The 21,429-nt window shown below is 43.3% G+C and overlaps 1 protein-coding gene across 4 annotated transcripts in view; it reads left to right on the top strand.

The window, feature by feature from the left end:
- The window catches only part of LOC130294663 (protein kinase C and casein kinase substrate in neurons protein 1-like), a 115,581-nt gene that overhangs the window by 67,145 nt on the left and 27,007 nt on the right, over positions 1–21,429 (top strand). The window contains exon 1 of one of the 4 annotated variants that reach the window (XM_056544854.1): positions 5,731–6,203. The exons of the other annotated variants lie outside the window; for them this stretch is intronic. The gene's annotated coding sequence lies outside the window, so the exon portion shown is untranslated. Of the gene's footprint in view, positions 1–5,730; positions 6,204–21,429 lie in introns of those variants that run through there. 4 annotated transcript variants of the gene reach the window in all.

Genomic DNA, 21,429 nt, shown 5'->3' with positions numbered 1-21,429 from the left:
TAACTTTCCGGAGCCAGCTGATATATAAAAAATACCCCTTTAAGCTTATTGGTAAGACTACATGACCCTCGCTCTGGACATACAGTGGTCCCTCAACATACGATGGTAATCCGTTCCAAATGGGCCATCGTTTGTTGAAACCATCGTATGTTGAGGGATCCGTGCAATGTAAAGTATAGGACAGTGGTCTACAACCTACGGACCTCCAGATGTTGCAAAACTACAACACCCAGCATGCCCGGACAGCCAACGGCTGTCCGGGCATGCTGGGAGTTGTAGTTTTGCAACATCTGGAGGTCCGCAGGTTGAAGACCACTGGTATTGGAGGTTATACTCACGTGTTCCCACCGCTCCGGACCGTCACGCTGCCCTGGATGTCACCTTCCGGGTGTCCCCGACGCTCCGGCAAGGCCTCTGCTTCCCCGGCATCCTTGCTCTCCGTTGCCGCCATCACGTCGTTACGCACGCCGCTCCTATTGGATGACGGGACGGCGTGCGCAGCGACGTGATGACGACGATGGAGAGCGCCGACCATGCAGGGGATCCCGAAGAGGACGCGCCGGAGCCCCGAGGACAGGTAAATGATCGTCAGCGGACCACACGGGGCACCGTAAACGGCTATCCGGTGGCAGCTGAAGAAGTCTGTGCTGCCGGATAGCCGTTTATGCGATGGCCCCGACATACAAAAGCATCGTATGTTGATGCTGCCTCTGAGAGACCATCGTATGTTGAAATTATCGGATGTCGGGGCCATTGTAGGTCGGGGGGTCACTGTATGTATATTAGATACTAAAAATATATATGTAATCATAAAATAATAAATGTAATCATAAGACTGGACCATGTGACTGATCAAGTATGCAAGACTGGTTGTAATGGAAGGACAAGTGTCTTATCGTGGAGGAGACGTGAGAGGAATGTGTTGTCCTCATGATGTCCGGACCATCTCAATGTTCTTTATGCCTCAGTGCCCGAGTGTACAGATGTTTCAGGGCAGCCACTGAGATACTACAATGCCGTACGCTTTGTCATTGGAACGACATTGTCCACACCAGCGCTACATTCCATGAATTCTCCCGGAGTAAAGATTAACTCAGTTACAGATCAAAACATTCCTGTACATCTCAGCTTTATTTCTCAAAAATTAAAGGAAATTCAATGAAAGGCTGACAGGAGACACCCAGGAAATCTGTCTCTGATCCTCTTGCATTTACAGAGTTGGGGGTCTACAGGGCAGATGGCCTTAAAGGGGTATTCCAGGATTTTTTATTTATTTATTATTATTATTTTTTTTTATGTGACTATGCTACAGGGGCTGTAAAGTTAGTGTAGTTCATAATATAGTGTCTGTACCTGTGTGTGACCGTTTTCTCACAATTCTTCTGTGATTTTCGGTCCAATATTTATTTTTAACAGCATACAAAATGACTGTTGTCTCAGATTTTTCCCAGCTTGCAATGCGGCCGAGACCTGACATCACTAGTCAGCTGATGACAGGGAGCCTGTCTGCTTCAATGGGTGGAGCGATCGCTTGGTGGGAGAGAGATCAATCTGCAACTAATGCAACAGCTGTAGGCACCCTGATTGAAAACCGCAGGTCTTTTGAATGGATGCAGCTCATTTATGTTTCAATGGGTGGGGTGGCTGATGCGTGGGAGGGAAGAAAATGGAATTGTGGTATTTGTAGGCAAAAAAAGAAAAGTCCAACAGGAAACACCAGTTCACAAACAGCTAGCCGCAGTGTTATGGTAATCTCACAACATAGCCATTTAGCCCCAAGACAAGCGCAGATCCTTCCTAAGCATGTCCATTACTGTCTGCCAGGTACGTCCTAAAATCACCTTATGGTGGATAACCCCTTAAACCCCTTGTATTCCTGATGCCAGGGCGTGTTTTAGCCTAAAATGAAGGTATACTGCTGAATCCTGGGCTAGGCACGGGGGCAATAAAGACTCTGATGCCAAGTTACGGACAACGGTAGCTTTACTGAGGGTAGACAGATGGTAAAGTCTATACAGTTCAGCCAGGGCCCAAGGAGGTGACCAGTGACTCAGAGACCTTAAGGGCTTGCTGGGACTTGTAGTAGGACTGGACAATTAAATGTAGACCACGCTGACTTGACAGATGGCAGGGACTGACTTGACTCATAAAGCTGTGACTTTATCTTACGTGAATTGATGGTGGCTGCAGGACTGGACTTTGAGGTCTCCAACACTCTGGACACACACACTAGACAAGACTGCACTGGACCTCAGCAGGGAGCAAGAGAGAGAAGCTCCACCCAGGGCTTATATGGGGGAGACTAGCAGGGAGCCCATAGGTCACTCTTGGGATCACCTGGTCACTGATACCTGGGTAACAATCACATGACATATCACACGGTATAACTCTTAAAGATACAACACATTTTATAATACAATACACTGCAGAACATATGTACAGGGGGGAAACAGGTGTAAGGGGCCCTGGGGACACTGAAGGAGGCTGTCTGACAGGACAGCAAGGTTACGGAGAAACATCTCCCGTACTGGCCCACCACACAGACATGGACAGAGGTGTCATCAGAGAGCACTGTGGTCAGACAGAAAATAAATTTAAAAAGAAAAGAACTTCCTCTGCAGTATACAGCAGCTGATAAGTACTAGAAGGATTAAGATTTTCATTAGAAGTAATTTACAAATATGTTTAACTTTCTGGCACCAGATAATTTAAAAATATTTTTTTTTTTCCACCGGAGTACCCCTTTGAAAAAAGTAAAAATGTAAAACTGAATATTGCTTATATAGGAAGCCATGATGGCTTTCTGTCCGTATTTGTCAATCAAACGACATCGTCCTAACAGACCAAACTGCTGTGACTACAGAGAATAATGGGGATGTATTATCATGAAACCCACACTTTATAATCCGGTTGTGAGACACAATTCTGATGCATTCTCTTTGCACCACAATTGGGTCTCACATGCGCCAGAAAGTCAGAATGAAACCCCCAGACTCCACAAATTGCATTCGGGTCAAAAGATGGTTTGTCCTTGGTTGGGTTATCAAAACTATGAGATTTAGAGAGAGTGTCTGTTTAGAATCCATATAGGATTTCTTGTAGAAAATGATGCAAAATGTAGAGAATAACCATTATATTATTCAATAGTTTTTTTCATTATTTCAAATTTTTTTTTTAGCAATAAATTTTTCGTTAACCTCTTTCTTTTACCTTTAATTAGTTTTTTGGATTTTCTTACCCCTTTCACCAGCAACCCCTTGGCCTTTAATGGCCATAAAACAATTTCTGCTTCCAAGTGGTGTAATATTTTTAATGTTGTATGTGATATTGCTGGGGTTCAGTATTTTTATTTATTTATTTTTTTGCTTTTTTAATTTATGCCTCTCAGCTTACATTAGATCATTGTTGTACCCTTATGCTGTCCGGCACAATACACTGCACTCCCACTACTACTTGCAATGTTCACACTAGAGAATATCCTATGGATTTCCACTCAAAAAATTCCAGTGCGTCATTTCCTATTGTTCTGAATGAAATTCAGCTGCACCATTTGCACTGCACAATTTCTGTGGCGGACATTACGTAGTGGAATACTGTGCAGAATACATTACCATCTATGGGGACCGGCAATGTCCATGCGGTCCTAGCGCCGTCCGTCCTCATAATCAGAAATTACAAGCATACCTCCTAAATAATAATTAGTTTTTCTCGGTGTGAAAGAACTGGCCAGCTACTTCCGCCATCTTCCTCATTACCACAACTTTAATTTTGAGATGAATTCACCTAAGGCACCATGGTTGCTTCTGTTATGGCTGTGGTTGAAGATGGAGATGGGATCACATCTGGGTTGCTGGACACTATGGTATCTAGATTTATTCTTCACCAAGTGGAGTCTCCACAATTGGTGACACAAGCTATCCTCTTTCCTGTATCCCAGAGTTTAAAGGGGTATTCCGGGCAAAAACATCTTATCCCCTATCCAAAGGATAGGGGATAAGATGTCTGATCGCGGGGGGCCCGCTGCTGGGACCCCCGCGATCTCCCTGCAGCACCCGCATTCTATGCGGGGCTGTGTCTTAAGTTTCGGAAACCTCCGGGTTTCCAGGACTGGGGACATGACGTCATACCACGCCCCCTCCATTCATGTCTATGGGAGGGGGTGTAATGGCCGTCATGACCCCTCCCATAGACATGAATGGAGGGGGGCGTGGTGTGACGTCACGTCCCCAGTCCCGGAAACCCGGAATTCCAAAATTAGAGACGCAGCCCCGCATAGAATGCAGGTGCTGTAGGGACATTGTGGGGGGTCCAAGCAGCAGGCCCCCGCGATCAGACATCTTATCCGCCTATACTTTGGATAGGGGATAAGATGTTTTTGCCCGGAATACCCCTTTAAGTGGAGGTGAAGATAAACCCTAGGATGTATGTGACAGATTTGGGTGCAATGTGCAACAATTTGACATGTGACTCTGATGAATGTGACATTACACCACAAGAAAGATAATATACCAAAAAGTGCACACCCATCTTGTAGTTTTTGCAGTAAAACAGAATCAACATGTATACAATATATACACAACACATTCACATAATACAATGGCTTAACAAACAAAACTACCCCTAGCAGTCCCCAAGGACAGAGTACCTGTCACCAAATAAACTTTTCTAAACTAACTCAGGCTATGTTCCCTAACTACTCCTAACACCCCTCCCACCCTTAAAAAAATTCATAGCTTTAAAAAAGCTGTGTATCTTAGCTTTATTCTTGCTCACATAGTGCAATACCCCAGCAGGAGAAAGTGTGAGTTCCCCAGCAGGAACGACATTACTGAAGCCTGTTGGGGGACCACTTCCGCCCTCACTTTGTTGCAATGGTGTGATGAAAAGAAGACCTCAGGCTCTGTGCAGCTTTCAGTAAGGCTCTTTGCAGCTTTCAGTAATGCTCTTTGCAGCTTTCAGTAAGGCTCTTTGCAGCTTTCAGTAATGCTCTTTGCAGCTTTCAGTAAGGCTCTTTGCAGCTTTCAGTGAGGCTCTGTGCAGCTTTCATAAGCCTCTTTGCAGCTTTCAGTGAGGCTCTGTGCAGCTTTCAGTGAGGCTCTATGCAGCTTTCAGTGAGGCTCTGTGCAGCTTTCAGTGAGGCTCTATGCAGCTTTCAGTGAGGTTCTTTGCAGCTTTTAGTGAGGCTCTTTGCAGCTTTCTGTGAGGCTCTTTGCAGCTGTCAATCAAGCTCAGTGCAGAGAAACTCACTGTATTAATTGCAGCAGGAACCAGGACAGAGCCACCTAGTGGCCATTTTGTTTTATTACATTTTAAATAATAGTTATGTTGATAATTTTAAAAGCAATTGAATGGGAAAGTGTCTGATAAGTACACAAGGAACACTATATTAAAAGTTTTATTTGGTGACAGGTACTCTTTAAAGTGTCATTAAAAGTGACAGTGCACTATTTGTCAAGGTTCCTGCCGAGAATGTACAGTTCATCCCCCTTCCTATGCTGGAAATTGCTGAGCTCTTACTTTGACCTGTTCTACTGCTAGTAGAACTGCTATGTATGTCCATGGAGGTTACATAGGTCTGTGTTGAGAATTATGAAACGGTTACAGCAATGGGTGTGGTTTATCTGGCCACACCCACTAAGAAGTGTCTGCCTATTTCTGATCATGTAGTGTATGTGAACATCTTGCATAGACTTTGCTATCGAGGGCCAACATCAGATGCTAAGTATACGGAATCCAGCAGAACAGGTCATAGCTACAACATCTGCCAAGGCAATTAGATTCAGACCCCGGACTTTATGACTATTATTTTTGCATGGAAAATACGTAAGCAGCCAGTGTTCTACCTGCCAACATAAAACAAATTGTAGAAGTGGCACGACTAGATGTGCTGCATTGGGAGGTGCGGAATGCTGCATACAGCCAGGAGACTTTCTGTTCCAGGAATCTGCCACTCGATGCTGGATATTATCCCAGCTCCAGGATTCATGAGCCTCTTGCTACAAATGAAAACTAGCCTGGATATGTAACTTCCCAAAAGTGCGCAGACCTTAGATACTGAATCGAAGATAAAGCGGCAACTGTGGGAGGAGCTGACAAATATAGACTAACTCCATCAGCAAGAGTTTTCTTCTGGTATCCTCCATGATAAAATGTCTCCAGTGTTGGCCAAGACAAAACATTCTTGCCAGAAATGTGCCGCCATTGTGAGTACTGTATATATAGATCTGGAGGGGTGAAACCATTATTATGTCTTAGGTCAGTAATGACCAATCAGCGACCTTATAAGATGGTGTTTTCCAACCAGGGTGACTCCAGCTGTTGCAAAACTACAACTCCCAGCATGCCCGGCATGCTGGGAGTTGTAGTTTTGCAACAGCTGGAGGCACCCTGGTTGGAAAAAACCTATGGGATATGAGATAGATAGATAAATAAATAGATAGATATTTGATAGATGATAGGAGATATATATATATATATATATATATATAGATAGATAGATAGATAGATAGATAGATAGATAGATAGATAAACAGATATGAGATAGATGATATTGTGGTGTCCCAGTACCATATTACATACAGTACCTAGTGTAGAGGTCCCCAAAGTCAGAGTAACTCCGTTCAGGTAGGGTCCCTCAGGCGGGACAGCCCCTAGTCGCCTCTTCTCAAGTCTAATTCTCTAATGTTAATGCATGTATATATTTAATAATAATATATGTTTTATAATAATGTATAGTACTTACCTTGTCTAGCGTCGCAGGACCTTCGGTCATGTGACCGTGTTAATAACCTCTATGGTATGTTGGAGGACCATTGGAGGTCCTTTGGGTCCCTTGTTACCCATAATCCGTTGTAATGGTGATTGACAGCAGTATTGGACCAATTAGCACTAGTCCAGCCCCTGCCCATATAAGGGAGCTGAAGCCAATTATCGCTCTCTTGGGTTGCTGCTCTCGTGGATGCCGGACTAGCAGGACGGATCTGCGCAACTTTCAAAGACACGATAAGCCTGAAAACCTACTGGCCTCAGCTGAACCAAAACCGTGAGTTCTAAACCAAATCCTGCTAATGCTAGAGTGACTACTGGACCGCAACTAAATCCCCTAAATCCAGTGGAGCAGCACACAATACTAAAAGACTCTAAATTGCTAAAGTCCCAACCTTTGTCAATCTCCAAAGTAAGCAGTTGTATGCCTAGAGACTGTTCTGTTATTGAAGCTTGCAGAAAACCTTCAGTAAAAGTTAATCCTGTTGCAGAAAACTCTCCGGTCGTACAATCTATTATTATCTACCTCCCTATCGCTCTTGGGAAGGGTGACGGTAGGACAAGCATTACTGAGGAGCCCTCACCCTGGCGTCACGAATAGCAAGGGTTAGTAAACACCCTTTAATCAACGCACAGCTAAACTCCCCATACCCTACATCCCCCAGGCTACCACAATATGAGATAGATAGATATATGAGATAGATGATATATATTCAAAAACAATGCAGCACTACTTCACCATTAGATGCCCGGTGCCAGCGCCCTGACTCAAAGTCCATGTAATAGAAAACAATGGCGCAGCACTCCAAAATTGCAAAAAAGTGTAAAAATGTATTCCTTCATGTCAAAATTCAAAGAGACGTTTCAGCTCCCCACTGGAGCTTTTTTCAAGCGTGAAAAAAGCTCTAGTGGGGAGCTGAAACGTCGCTTTGAATTTTGACATGAAGGAATACATTTTTACACTTTTTTGCAATTTTGGAGTGCTGCGCCATTGTTTTCTATATATATAGATAGATAGATAAAAAATGAGGATAAATCCGCAGCACATAAGTCCATTGAAGGTGAAAAATGTATTCCATAACCAGTTGAATGTTACAGCAACGTTTCAACCAGCTCTCCTGGTCTTTATCAAGCCTCTTCAACCAGGAGATTTGGTTGAAACGTCGCTGTATCATTCACCTGGTTATGGAATACATTTTTCACCTTCAATGGACTTGTGTGCTGCGGATTTATCCTAATTTTTTATCCACATTTGGACCCCTGAACAAGGTCTGGTTCTGCGTGCACCAACTTTACCGTGTCTCCTGGGTGCTGCTTCCCTCTTTTGATAGATAGATAAATAGATATGAGATAGATGATAGATAGATAGATAGATAGATATGAGATAGATAAATAGATATGAGATAGATAAATAGATAGATAGATACAGTAGATATAGATAGAGAGATAGATAGATAGATTTAGCAGAATAATTGTACACAACTTTGATAACTATATATAAGAGATTCACCCATACCATCAGCCAAAGTGAGCTAATTTACCTGGATCTAAAGATCTGGATAGCGAGTAATCAGAAAATTATGACTACCATCTATAGAAAGGAGACAGCTACAAATACCCTTCTTCAGTGGGGGAGTTGCCATCCACCACCACTGAAGAAGGGTATCCCCATTGGCCAATACCTGCTGGTACGCCGTAACTGCTCTACAGTTGAAGAATTCAAAATAAAAGCTTCAAGCTTAGGAGGCAATTAAAAAAATCGAGGATACCCTAACAGAATACTTAAAAAGGCTTATAGGAGGGCACTCATGAGCAATAGAAATATACTTACACAACACAAACAAGAAGTCCTTAGAATAATCGGCACATTTGATGAAAAGGCCAATGACGTTCGTGAAATTATTTCCACATCGTGGGAAATTTTTAAATCTGACATCACAATATCTGAACTTATCGCTGAAACTCCGCCCATTACCTACAGAAGATGCAAAAACCTTAAAGAGCATCTTACCCACAGCTATATGGTACCTACTAGTACCTCTGAAACATGGTTGAGAAGCAATACAGTAGGAACGTACCCCTGTGGAAAATGCTCCATATGTAGGTATATAGTCCCCAGTAAAGTGTTAAGAAGCGAGACTACTGGTATCACGTACAGTATGCGACATTTCGCCAACTGTAACACACTGGGGGTTATATACGTATTGATATGTCCTTCTCCTAAAAATTATGTGGGCAAAACTTTTTTTTTAAATCAACTGGTGCCAGAAAGTTAAACAGATTTGTAAATTAGTTCTATTAAAAAATCTTAATCTTTCCAGAACTTTTTAGGGTCTGTATACTACAGAGAAAATGGTTTTCTTTTTGGAACACGGTGCTCTCTGCTGACATCATGACCACAGTGCTCTCTGCTGACATCTCTTTCCATTTTAGGAACTGAACAGAGCAGCATATGTTTGCTATGGGGATTTTCTCCTACTCTGGACAGTTCTTAAAATGGACAGAGATGTCAGCAGAGAGCACTGTGCTCATGATGTCAGCAGAGAGCTCTGTCTTCCAAAAAGAAAATCATTTCCTATGTAGTATTCAGCAGCTAATAAGTACTGGAAGGATTAAGATTTTTTAATAGAAGTAATTTACAAATCTGTTTAACTTTCTGGCACCAGTTGATTTAAAAAAAAAAAAAAAAAAAAAAAAAAAAAAAAGCTTTCCACCGGAGTACCCCTTTAATGATTTTATCTCGTATTCTTGCTTTATATGACCGCTAAGTATATTTTGGAAGTTATTATTAGGTAACTACTAGGGGTTTAAATATCCTCAAAATATGCATAATACATTGATGCGTTTAGATTTCCATCTATCCTTAGGTTTATATTAATACTATTTACACTATGGCGGGTATAATATACCTGTAAGAAATGGTTGTAGTCATTATTACATCCACTCCAACTAATATATGTACCATTGTAGCCATATATAAATACCTCTAGTGATACTATTCATTAAAAGCAGAAACCTACAGTTTTGTGTAGTGTAGATATCATAACACTACACATACATGTACTTACCATTGTGTAGCCGAGGTTTTGATACGCAAACATGTTCTATTGCCAGACAACTATATTGAAAACGAGGCGTGGATACACACGTCATTACAACCCATTCACGGCCGCTAATATGGATTGCATCTCACGTGTAGTCCAGGTGTGTTACCGGACATACGTCAGATGTAATGGGCGGCTACTAGGTGCAGGTAAAAAATAGGGGGGTGGGTCATTGCATATAAAAGTTCGCTCTCACAACAGCTAGTTCCACGGCCGCCATCAGTGTCATGTCCACAACATGCTCCACAGCAGCGATTTAAGAATCTGTGTGAATATACCATGATTCCTGATGAGCCGAAAAGAGGGAAACGCGTCGAATCACGTCGAATCGCAACATTGGAGGATCTGACTAGCCATACTGGCATATCGGACCACAATTGAGGCAAGCCCAGGAGTACAGGTTTTTTCTCTATATCCACCTGCAGCACCTTAAAGGAGAACTCCGGAATAGGAAAATTATTGTCAATACTGCTGGCAGTAAAAAATTAAACAGGTACATACCTTCCTTCGCTCCCCCGGTGCCTCCAGTAACTGGCTCCGGCCTCCGCCACAATCCTCTTCCTGGTTGGCGGTGGTCGGCGAGTCATACTGCACTCAGCCAATCACCGGCCGCAGCGAAGTCCAGACTTGGCCAGCGATAGGCTGAGCGGCAGTGTGACGTTTTCGTCCCCGGCACCTGCTGCCAGGGCCAAAAACATCACACTGCCGCTCAGCCTATCGCCGGCCGAGTCGAGAGTATATGTGGTGCTTACGGAATATGTGGTAATTGGACAACTGTTATATCTAACCACAAGGATTATGTGCAATAATAATTATAGACTTTATGCTGCTACATGAGTGACACTGAGAGGACAGTACGAGAAGTATAGTGTTCCTCTACAGTGCAGTATAACAATTTGCTGATGTCTATGGCAGTTGATATGTGGAATCCTATCGATGTAATGTATGAGCTTGAGTCAATCTCTGAATATTTTTTGCACATACACCCATTAGGGCCGGGCGGTATGGCCAAATATGTGTATTGCGGTATTTTTGTAACTTATGGCGGTTCCACGGTATATAACGGTATCCCCCCCCCAAAAAAAAAAAAATTATTATTAGCCCATGGGGGTACTACTCACATCACCCGCAAGCACTGCCCTCCTCGTCCTCCTGTTTGTTGCGGCCGCCGGTGCTGACACTCTATAGCTGTATCCCTATGCCCGGGCTGCAAAAGGGAAACAAAAATAAACAATGTTCCCACATTGGCCTTACGCTTTTCCTGGGGACGTGAACGTCGGACAGCCGTCAGCCTATCACTGGCCGCAGCGATGTTCCGCCTCGGCCGGTGATAGGCTGAGCCCACTGTCGTGTAAGATGCCGGCTTCGATGGAGAAGGTGAGTTAGAGTTTATTTTGTTTACCTTTTGCAGTCCGGAAAAAAGGGATACAGTATAGAGTAGTGGTCTTCAACTTGCGGACCTCCAGATGTTGCAAAACTACAACTCCCAGCATGCCCGGACAGCCAACGGCTGTCCAGGCATGCTGGGAGTTGTAGTTTTGCAACATCTGGAGGTTGAAGACCAATGGTATAGAGTGTCAGCGCCGGCGGCCGCAACAAACAGGAGGACGAGGAGGGCAGCGCTTGTGGGTGACATGTGAGTAGTACCCCGATGGGGACAGCGCAGTGCTAATAATTAATTGGGGGGGGGGGGCAGAACAGCGCTCGTGGGTCACATATGATTAGTTCCCCGATGTGGGGACAGCGCAGCGCTGGGCTGATAATTCATTCCCGAGGGGGAGGGGGCAAACCGGTATTGCAGTATGGGTTAAAATTCATATCGTGCAGCACAAAAATTTCGGTATTCGGTATGAACCGGTATACCGCCCAGCCCTAACACCCATTGCAAATATTGATTTATAAGGTAGCTGCAATTTCTTTATGTGGACTACACATATGTTCTGGGGGCACAGTATGACACTATAGGGTGCTCCTCAATACCTGCTACAGTTTTCTCCTGGAATTTAAGACTGCTGCTACCTATTGATGTTTTAATGTGGACATTATGATGGTGGTGTGGTGTCCCGGTACGTATTACATACTGTACCTAGTGTAGAGGTCCCCAAAGTCAGAGTAACTCCGTTCAGGTAGGGTTCCTCATGTGGGACAGCCCCTAGTCGCCTCTCCTCAAGTCTAATTCTCTAATGTTAATACATGTATATATTTAATAATAATATACATGTTATAATAATGTATAGTACTTACCTTGTTTAGCGTCGCAGGACCTTCGGTCATGTGACCATGTTAATATCCTCTATGGTATGTTGGAGGACCTTTGGAGGTCCTTGGGTCACATGTTACCCACAAGCCTTTGTAATGGTGATTGACATCAGTATGGACCAATTAGCACTAGTCCAGCCCCTGCCCATATAAAGTAGCTGTAGCCAATTATTGCTCTCTTGGGTTGCTGCTCTTGTGGATGCCGGACTAGCAGGACGGATCTGCGCAACTTGCAAAGACACGCTAGGCCTGAAAACCCACCGGCCTCAGCTCAACCAAAACCGTGAGTTCTAATCTAAACCCCGCTAAAGTTAGCGTGACTACTGGACCGCAACTAAATCCAGTGGAACAGCGCACAATACTAAAAGACTCTAAATTGCTAAAGTCCCAACCTTTGTCAATCTCCAAAGAAAGCAGTTGTATGCATAGAGACTGTTCTGTTATTGAAGCTTGCAGAAAATCTTCAGTAAAAGTTAATTCTGTTTCAGAAAACTCTCCGGTTGTGGACAATCTATTATTATCTACCTCCCTATCGCTCTTGGGAAGGGTGGCGGTAGGACAAGCATTACTGAGGAGCCCTCACCCTGGCGTCACGAATAGCAAGGGTTAACAAACACCCTTTAATCACCGCATAGCTACACTCCCCATACCCTACATCCCTCAGGCTATCACAGCGGCACATATTAATGTGTGTCTTTTTTGATATATTACTTTTTCACAAATTTGAGCTTTTTATCAGCAACACAATAAATGTTATGTTTTAATCTCATTATTCATCAGTGCAATATAACTATCTATAAGCTTTTTGTTTTCTTTGATACATTTCCAGGCATGCTTGGTTCAGAACAGCAGATGTGGCTAAATTAAGCAGCACAAACATATCCAGGGAACATATGTATTTATTTTAGGCTTTAATCTACATAATCTATTACGTATCTGGCTGGTCTGTTCTAAGGGGAAATTGAAGCCAGTCTCAGGATGTGACATTGTGATCATGCGCTTCCCTGGAATCATAAATGGTTCATGTGGACAATCTCCCCTCTGTTCCAGCACTGATCTCTCCTGCTGATCAGTCATCTGCGCATTTCTTGGTTGCTCCTCTGATTGTCCTCGTATATGAAGTCTTATTTTACGGACATTATTGAGGTTGCATACAGATGCTTTCATAGGCCCTGAATGCTAGATAAACATGCACAGACAACATAATGTCAGTGTTTTATATTCTCTTATTATTGAGTTCAGTAGACAGAAAGACAGAAAGTATTGCCAAGGAGAGTAAAACTAACCCTAAAATGTTCTTTAAAGGGGTTATCCAGGAAAAAACTTTTTTTTATATATATCAACTGGCTCCAGAAAGTTAAACAGATTTGTAAATTACTTCTATTAAAAAATCTTAATCCTTTCAGTACTTATGAGCTTCTGAAGTTAAGGTTGTTCTTTTCTGTCTAAGTGCTCTCTGATGACACCTGTCTCGGGATCCGCCCAGTTTAGAAGAGGTTTTCTACCTTTAACTATATAAATAGCAGAAAGGTTAAAAATGAAAGTGTTGGCCCTTTAAAAGGGGATGAGGGAGAAGCTATAGACGGGGATCAGGAAAAAGCAAATATATTAAACACAGTGTGGTGGTGGCCAGGGGCGTAGCTAGAAATCACAGGGCACTGATGCGAAAAGTAGTCCTGCGTCCCCCTACACCTCGACAACACGCTTCCCCAATCCCTGACGAACTCCTTACCCAGCCTCGACCACACAAATATAATAGGGTAAAAGGAGAAAAAAAAACAATTTCTCTCGAGTAAGGAAATACCTCATATGTGAACGTAAAGTGCTCTGTGGGTGCACTAGAGGGTACAGAAGCGAAGGAGCGACAATGGGATTTTGGAGAGTCAGTTTTGCTGAAATGTTTTTTTGGGGGGGAGCATGTCGCATTTAAGAAGCCCCTATAGTGCCATAACAGAAAAAAAAAACACACATGGCACACTATTTGGGAAACAACACCCCTCACGGAATGTAACAAGGGGTACAGTGAGCCTTTCCGCTAAAGTTGGACGTGAAAATAAAAAATTGGATTTTTTTCACAAAAATGCTGGTATAACCCCAATTTTTTCATTTTCACAAGGGGTAATAGGAGAAGAAGACTCCTAAAATTTTTAACCCCATTTCTTATGTATTAGTATGGAAATACCCCATATGTGGGTGTAAAGTGCTCTGCGGGCGAACTACAATGCTCAGAAGAGGAGTGCCATTGAGCTTTTGGAGAGAGAATTTGTTTGGAATGTGTGTTTACAAAGCCCCCATGCTACCAGAACAATGGAGCCCCCATGTGAGCCTATTTCGGAAACTAGACTCCTTATGGAATGTAATAAGGGGTGCAGTGAGCATTCACAATCCAATGGTGTTTGACAGATCTTTGGAACCGTGGGCTGTGCAAATGATAAATAAAATTTTTCATTTTCATGGACCACTGTTCAAAAAATCTGTCAGACACCAGTGGGGTGTAAATACTCACCTCACCCCTTGTTACATTCCTTGAGGGGCATAGTTTCCAAAATGGGGTCACATGTGGGGGGGGGGGGTCCACTGTTCTGGTACCATGGGGGCTTTGTAAACACACGGCCTTCAATTCCAGACACATTCTCTCTCCAAAAGCCCAATGGCGCTCCATCTCTTCTGAGCCCTGTAGTGCGCCAGCAGAGCACTGTACGTCCACATATAGGGTATTTATATACTCAGAAGAAATGGGGTTACAAATAGTTTTTTTTTATCCTATTACACCTTGTGAAAATGAAAAATGTGGGATAAAACCAGCAATTTAGTGAAACATTTTTTTTTTTCATTTTCATGTCCAACTTTAATGAAAATTCTTAAAACACCTGTGGGGTGTTAAGGCTCACTTTACCCCTTGTTACATTCCGTGAGGGTTGTAGTTTCCAAAATGGGGTCACAGGTGTGTGTTGTTTTTTTTGGGTTTATGTCATAACCACTGTAACGATCAGCCACCCCTATGAAAATCACTTCAAATGTACATAGTGCTTCTCCCTCCTGAGCCTTGTTGTGCGCCCGCAGAGCATTTTACGCGCACATATGGGGTATTTCTGTACTCAGAAGAAATTGCTTTACAAATTTTGGGGGTCTTTTTTTCCCTTTTACCTCTTGTGAAAATGAATAGTATGGGGCAACACCAGCATGTTAATGTAAAAAAATTACATTTTTTACAATAATATGCTGGAGTATACCCCAACTTTACCTTTTCATAAGGGATAAAAGGAGAAAAAGCCCTCCAAAATGTGTTAGGCAATTTCTCCCAAGCACAGATATACCACATATGTGGCCCTAAACTGTTGCCTTGAAATTCAACAGGGCTCTGAAGTGAGAGAGCGCCATGGGCATTTGAGGCCTAAATTAGGGATTTGCATAGGGACGGACCTGGATGCAAAAATTACACTTGCCTCCGATACCAAAATTACCCTATGGCAGTGTTTCCCAAACAGGGTACCTCCAGCTGTTGCAAAACTCCCAGCATGCCTGGACAGTCAATGGCAGATCTCTTCTTTGTGAATACAGGTGACTGACTACCCGCCACCCAAACTATTAATGGGGGGCTGCCTGGTGAGAAGGGGGACAAGGCTAATGCCCCTTTTAAAATATAATTTATTGATGTAGAGTCGCTCTGGTGCCAGTCCGACAGATCAAGTAGGCTTAAGCTTGTCTCCTGAGGAGCCATCTGTGGGCTGGAAGCTGTGACAAGTGACAGAGTGCCTTAGTAGCAGCTGTGGGTGGGTTGGCTGAGGTTACATCAGAGATCCAGAGCTGAGGTAGTGCTGGAGCGGTGCTGCACAGCAGGGCCTAAGTATCAATACAGAGGATTTAGATTTGATCTGTAGGGTACTTACAGACGGACAGATCCGCTGCGTATTTTACCCTGCGGATCCGCCGACAATGGACCCTACAGTATTGCCTCCATCTGTGCCTGCTCATAGTGCAATCCACCACTACGAGCAAACAGGTTGCGATGTGCAAGTCGCCGTACTCATGCGCAGTATATTCGCACACATCGCGGGTGCTCTCGGCCTAGCTCAGGGAGCAGGGGGAGCGGCCGCAATGTGTGCGAGTATACTGCGCATGAACGCGGCAACACCCAAATTGCAATGTGTCTGCTCGTAGCGGCAGATTGCCACTGTGACCAGGCACAGATAGAGGCAACACTGTAGGGTCCATTGTCGGCACATCCGCAGTGTAAAATACACTGCGGATCCATCCTTCTGAATGTATGATTCGATTTTTTAAGGACTAGCATGTGAATGTTCCATATTGGTTAATGGAGAACTCTAAAGCTACGTTCACACGGTGGAATGACTGCACAGAAAAATTCAGTGCAGACATTTCACAGACACCAGAGCGCCAGCAGAACGCGCCAGGACCACTCGGAAATGTGCCATCTCATAGACCGCAATGCATTTCTAAGCAGAATCCACAAGTACATTGAACAGGATCAATGTTTTTGGGGATGTCGGAATCAGGATTTCCGCAGCAGATCTTGCTGCCACAAAAATTCTGGCGTGTGAATAGAGCAGCAGAATCCCATTAAAATCAATGGGACTCTGCTGCTGCGGAATGTCCATGTGGAATATTCATGTGGAATTTCATGCAGACATGTGTTTTTGACTTGTGCCAAAGTTATAATCTAATTTTGCACAATTTTTATCTTGTCTAAGCTAGTGTTTGCCATTTTTCTTGTTGTGCACTTTTAAGGTGTGTGTGGTTATCAAATGCACTGCTGAGCACGCTGAATTTATTATGAAAATGTACTCTCCAAAGACTTCCTGTAATTTGCCTTAAAGGGGTACTCCCGTGGAAAACTGTTTTTTTTTTATCAACTGGTGCCAGAAAGTTAAACATATTTGTAAATTACTTCTATTAAAAATTCTTAATCCTTCCAGTACTTATTAGTTGCTGAATACTACAGAGGAAATTAACTGTTTAACTTCCTGGCACCAGTTGATTTAAAAAAAAAAAAAAAAAAGTTTTCCACGGGAGTACCCCTTTAATGTAGTAAGTGACGTGTGCCACATAATACATTTTGCGCAATAACTGGAAAAAAGTGTGGAATGTCTATCCGAGTTTTCCGGGTGGACATTCTGCACATATTCCACTGTATGAACATAGCCTTATACTACTATGTTTTTTGCACTACGCTGAGCGCTTATTTAAGGCGTAGTGTTTTTTTGCTGGCAAGAATACGGACTGGGGGGGGGGGGGATTTATCAATAGTTTCGGACTGAGTTTTTGTGCGCATATGTGGTGGCCCAGTACGGGAGGTGTTACCCTGTACCCTTGCTGCCCTGTCCGGCAGCCTCCCTGCAGTGTCCCCTGGGCCCCTTGTGCTTGTTTCCCCCTGTATATATGTTTTGCTATGTATTATAATATATACTGTAAATGTAATGTTTCTTTAAGAAATGTACCATGTGATTGTTACCCAGGAGGTATCAGTGACCAGGTGATCCCAGGGGTGACCTATGGGCTCCCTGCTAGTCTCCCTATATAAGCCCTGGGTGGGGCTTCTCTCTCTTGTTGCTGAGGTCCAGTGAAGTCAAGCTGAGTCTAGATGTGTCCAGAGTCATTGGAGGCCTCAAGTCAAGTCTGCAGCCACAGTCAATTGCAAGTATTCTACAGTCACAGCTTTATCAGTCGTCAGTCAAGTCAGTCCCTGTGAGCAACTCTTAAGTCAGCATGTCCTGCATTCAATTGTCCAGTTCTACTATAAGTCCTAGCAAGCCCTTAAGGTCTCAGAGTCACTGGTCACCTCCTTGGGCCCTGGCTGAACTGTATAGACTTTACAATCTGTCTAACCTCAGTAAAGCTACCGTTGTCTGTCACTTGGCGTTGGAGTCATTATTGCCCCCCGTGCCTAGCCCAGGATCCAGCAGGATACCTTCGGACTGTATTGAGGATAAACCTCGCCCTGGCGTCACGAGTACAAGGGGTTATTTCCATCTGCCTCTAGGGTAACAACATCTGCACTCATCATACCCCGTTACCACACATATATTTTTGCTTCTGTTACTTAATCACAATTTTTGTGACTTTCTCAACCATCTGTCAGCACCGTGCTTTCAACAAGAGTGACTAGCTAGGTGTTTTCCACTGGATGAGCATGTTATGATGAATTTATTATGTGCAACATTTGCATAAAATCACATAAAAACACTATGCAAATCCACCAAATATTTGCAAATCTCCACCACCCCAAGCAAAACTCTAGAAGACTTTCTTACACGATTTAAATCTCAAAGCCTTCTTTAGTGTACTTGCACAAAATGTACCACACTTTGTGCAAACTTCTCCTAAATGTCCCAAAGTTCAAGAGGGTAACCTACCCAAGGACTAAAGCACAGGCAGGCTAAACCAACACCCACCCAGGTCCATGGCTTCAGTTTAGGAACATTCTAGTGGTGTGTTTTCGAGAGATTGTTTTTCAACCATCAAGCCTTTCGTATCACTTTGTGTGTTTGCAAACATCAAGTTTTTATGCCTCCTTGTAAAGATTTAAATATTACTATTGTTCATTACTAGTGTTGAGCGGCATAGGCCATATTCGAATTCGCGAATATTCGCGAATATATGGACGAATATTCGTCATAAATTCGCGAATATTCGCATATTCGTTATATTCTCGTTTTATTTTCGCATATGCGAAATTTCGCGTATGCGAAAATTTACATAGGTGAATATTGGCATATACAAAATTAACACGCGCGTAAATTCACATATGCGAAAATTAGCATATGCTAATGTTCGCATATGCGAATTTTCGCACGCCAGTCTCGCACAGTAGTATTACAGCCTTCTTTACACCACACAAGCTGGAAGCAGAGAGGGGTGATCACTGTGATGTGTACTGTGAAGAAAAAAAAAAAAAAATAAAAAAAATAAAACGAATATTCGTAATTACGAATATATAGCGCTATATTCGCGAAATTCGCGAATTCGCGAATATGCGATATTCGCGAATAATATTCGAATTGCGAATATTCGCGAGCAACACTATTCATTACATTCTGAGATCATTCTTGAATATGAAATCCTGTAAAAAGCTCCTTACTGTAGAGCACAACCAGTATTCAGGAAACGATTGTCTACAAGAACTCAACTGGATCCACAATGAGAACTGACAATTTTGGGAAGGCAAATTGAACAGTAAATCCACGATGAAATGTATTGTTGCAGATTTCAACTCTTTGGGGGATATTTATCAAAGGATTTAGACTGGTTTTTCCTGTCTAAATTTGTCGCACAGAATGTCGCAGTCTAAATATGTGCGACTTTTCTGCAACTTTTGCTTTAGAGGATTTTTAGAACATGATGCATTCTAGTCTATTTTAGATGGAAAAATGCATTGGTGCTGAATTTATCAAAAGCGACTTTTCAGCAACAAGTCGCATCGGCTGAAAGTGCGCTACAATGTCAGACCATGTTGGAGCAGGTGTAAATACAGTCTAAAGCCGTGCGCCTTTTGATAAATTAGGCGCACAATAGACCAGCCTAACCCTCTGTAGTTTGGTCTATATTGATGCGGGACATAAACAACTTTGATAAATATCCCCCATTGACTTTTCTTTTCTTTCTGCAGCTAGATCTGCAGCTCATTCACACCAAAATGCGGAAACATTAAAGATTTTCTGTTTTGTCTGAATTCCTGAATTGTCTGCAGAATTCCAGAAGTGTGAATGGGAGTGCAGAATCCCATAGAAGTCTATGGGCTTTAATTTGAGACAGAATTCCGCAAGTGGAATTTCACAAGCGGAAATTCTCCCGTATGAATATACCCTTAGGCTAGGTTCAGACTACTGAATTTCTGCCTGCAATTCTGCTTTGAAATTGCATGAAGAAATTCTGCTTACTAAAATGCATTATGCTAGTGAATGGGTTTTCTGTTCACCAATTTACACCGTGATTTTTGAAGCGGAATTTGTGAACGGAAAATTTGCTTTCAAATTTCCACCTGAAGAATGGCAGTGCTCATTCTTCAGGCAGATCTATTCGCGGAACACATTGCCATCTATTGGGGACTGCAATGTCCGCCCGGTCCTAGCGCAGACTGATTCAGTCGGCGCTGGCCGCACTTGGAATCTCTAGACGGAATTTTTCCTACATGAGATTCCGCAGTGTGAACCTAGCCTAAGGGTATATTCATACGGGCCAATTTCCGCCTGAGAAATTTCCCTTGCGGAATTCTGTCTCAAATTAAAGCCCATAGACTTCTATGGGATTCCGCACTCCTATTCACACTTCTGGAATTCTGCAAGTGGAAATTCAGAAGTGTTAATGGGAATGCAAAACCCCATAGAAGTCTATGGGCTTTAATTTGTGGTGGAATTCCGCAAGCGGAAATTCCGCCGTGTAAATAGACCCTTAGGCTAGGTTCACACTGTGGAATTTCTGGGCAGAATTTCTGACAGAGATCGAGCCGGCGGCACTAGGACTACATTGCCGTCCCCATAGATGGCAATGCATTTCTGAGCAGATCTCCCAAAAGATCCACCCAGAAATGCATTGCCGTCTATGGGGCAGCAATGCTGTCTGCTCGGTCCTAGTGCCGCCGGCTCGATCTCCGGCAGAAATTCTGCCAAGAAATTCTGCAGTGTGAACCTAGCCTTAGAGCCACAACTTTCATAAAGGACTAGCTGGATGAGAGATGTCTGCTGCTTCTACAATGTGGGGCGCAGTATTAAAAAATATCTTACCAAATGCCGTCTAAGATTTTACGTAGTATAATCCAGATGGCGTAAATTCCAGAGAAAAATATTTGTCTTTATTCAATTTAGGAAATTCATCCAATGGCTTCTACTGTGTCAAAGGAATTTCGGTGGTTTTATAAAAATGGATACTTGTATGATCCACTTTCCACAACCTGTGATATATTGCAGATTTCGAAAACCACTTGAGAAGCAGCTGTTTGGATAGGCCGGAGTCAGAATATTTCTGCTGCGCTGGGCTCAGACCAGGCTTGTTGGCTGGGCAGGTTATATACCCGCTAAATCCAAACAGTGATCTAAATCCTTGTGTTAACCTCTTATATACAGTCATGGACTTAAACGGGTTGTGCGCTGCCCTGCAGTTCGGAGCTCAGCTCACAGCGTCCGGAAGTTCATTACTCCGAACGCTGTGTGCGGATTTCCGTGTTCGCGGACGCCGGATGTGACATCACGCCCGGCCCCTTCGTGACGTCTCGCCCGCCCCCTCAACGAAAGTCTATGGGAAGGGGGCGTGACAGCGGTCGCGCCCCCTTCCCATAGACTTTGGT

This window comes from Hyla sarda, chromosome 10 (genome assembly GCF_029499605.1).
Source record: "Hyla sarda isolate aHylSar1 chromosome 10, aHylSar1.hap1, whole genome shotgun sequence".
Classification (NCBI taxonomy): Eukaryota; Metazoa; Chordata; class Amphibia; order Anura; family Hylidae; genus Hyla; species Hyla sarda.
Note: the sequence above shows the minus strand (reverse complement) of the source record. Positions and strands in the feature narration are given on the sequence as shown.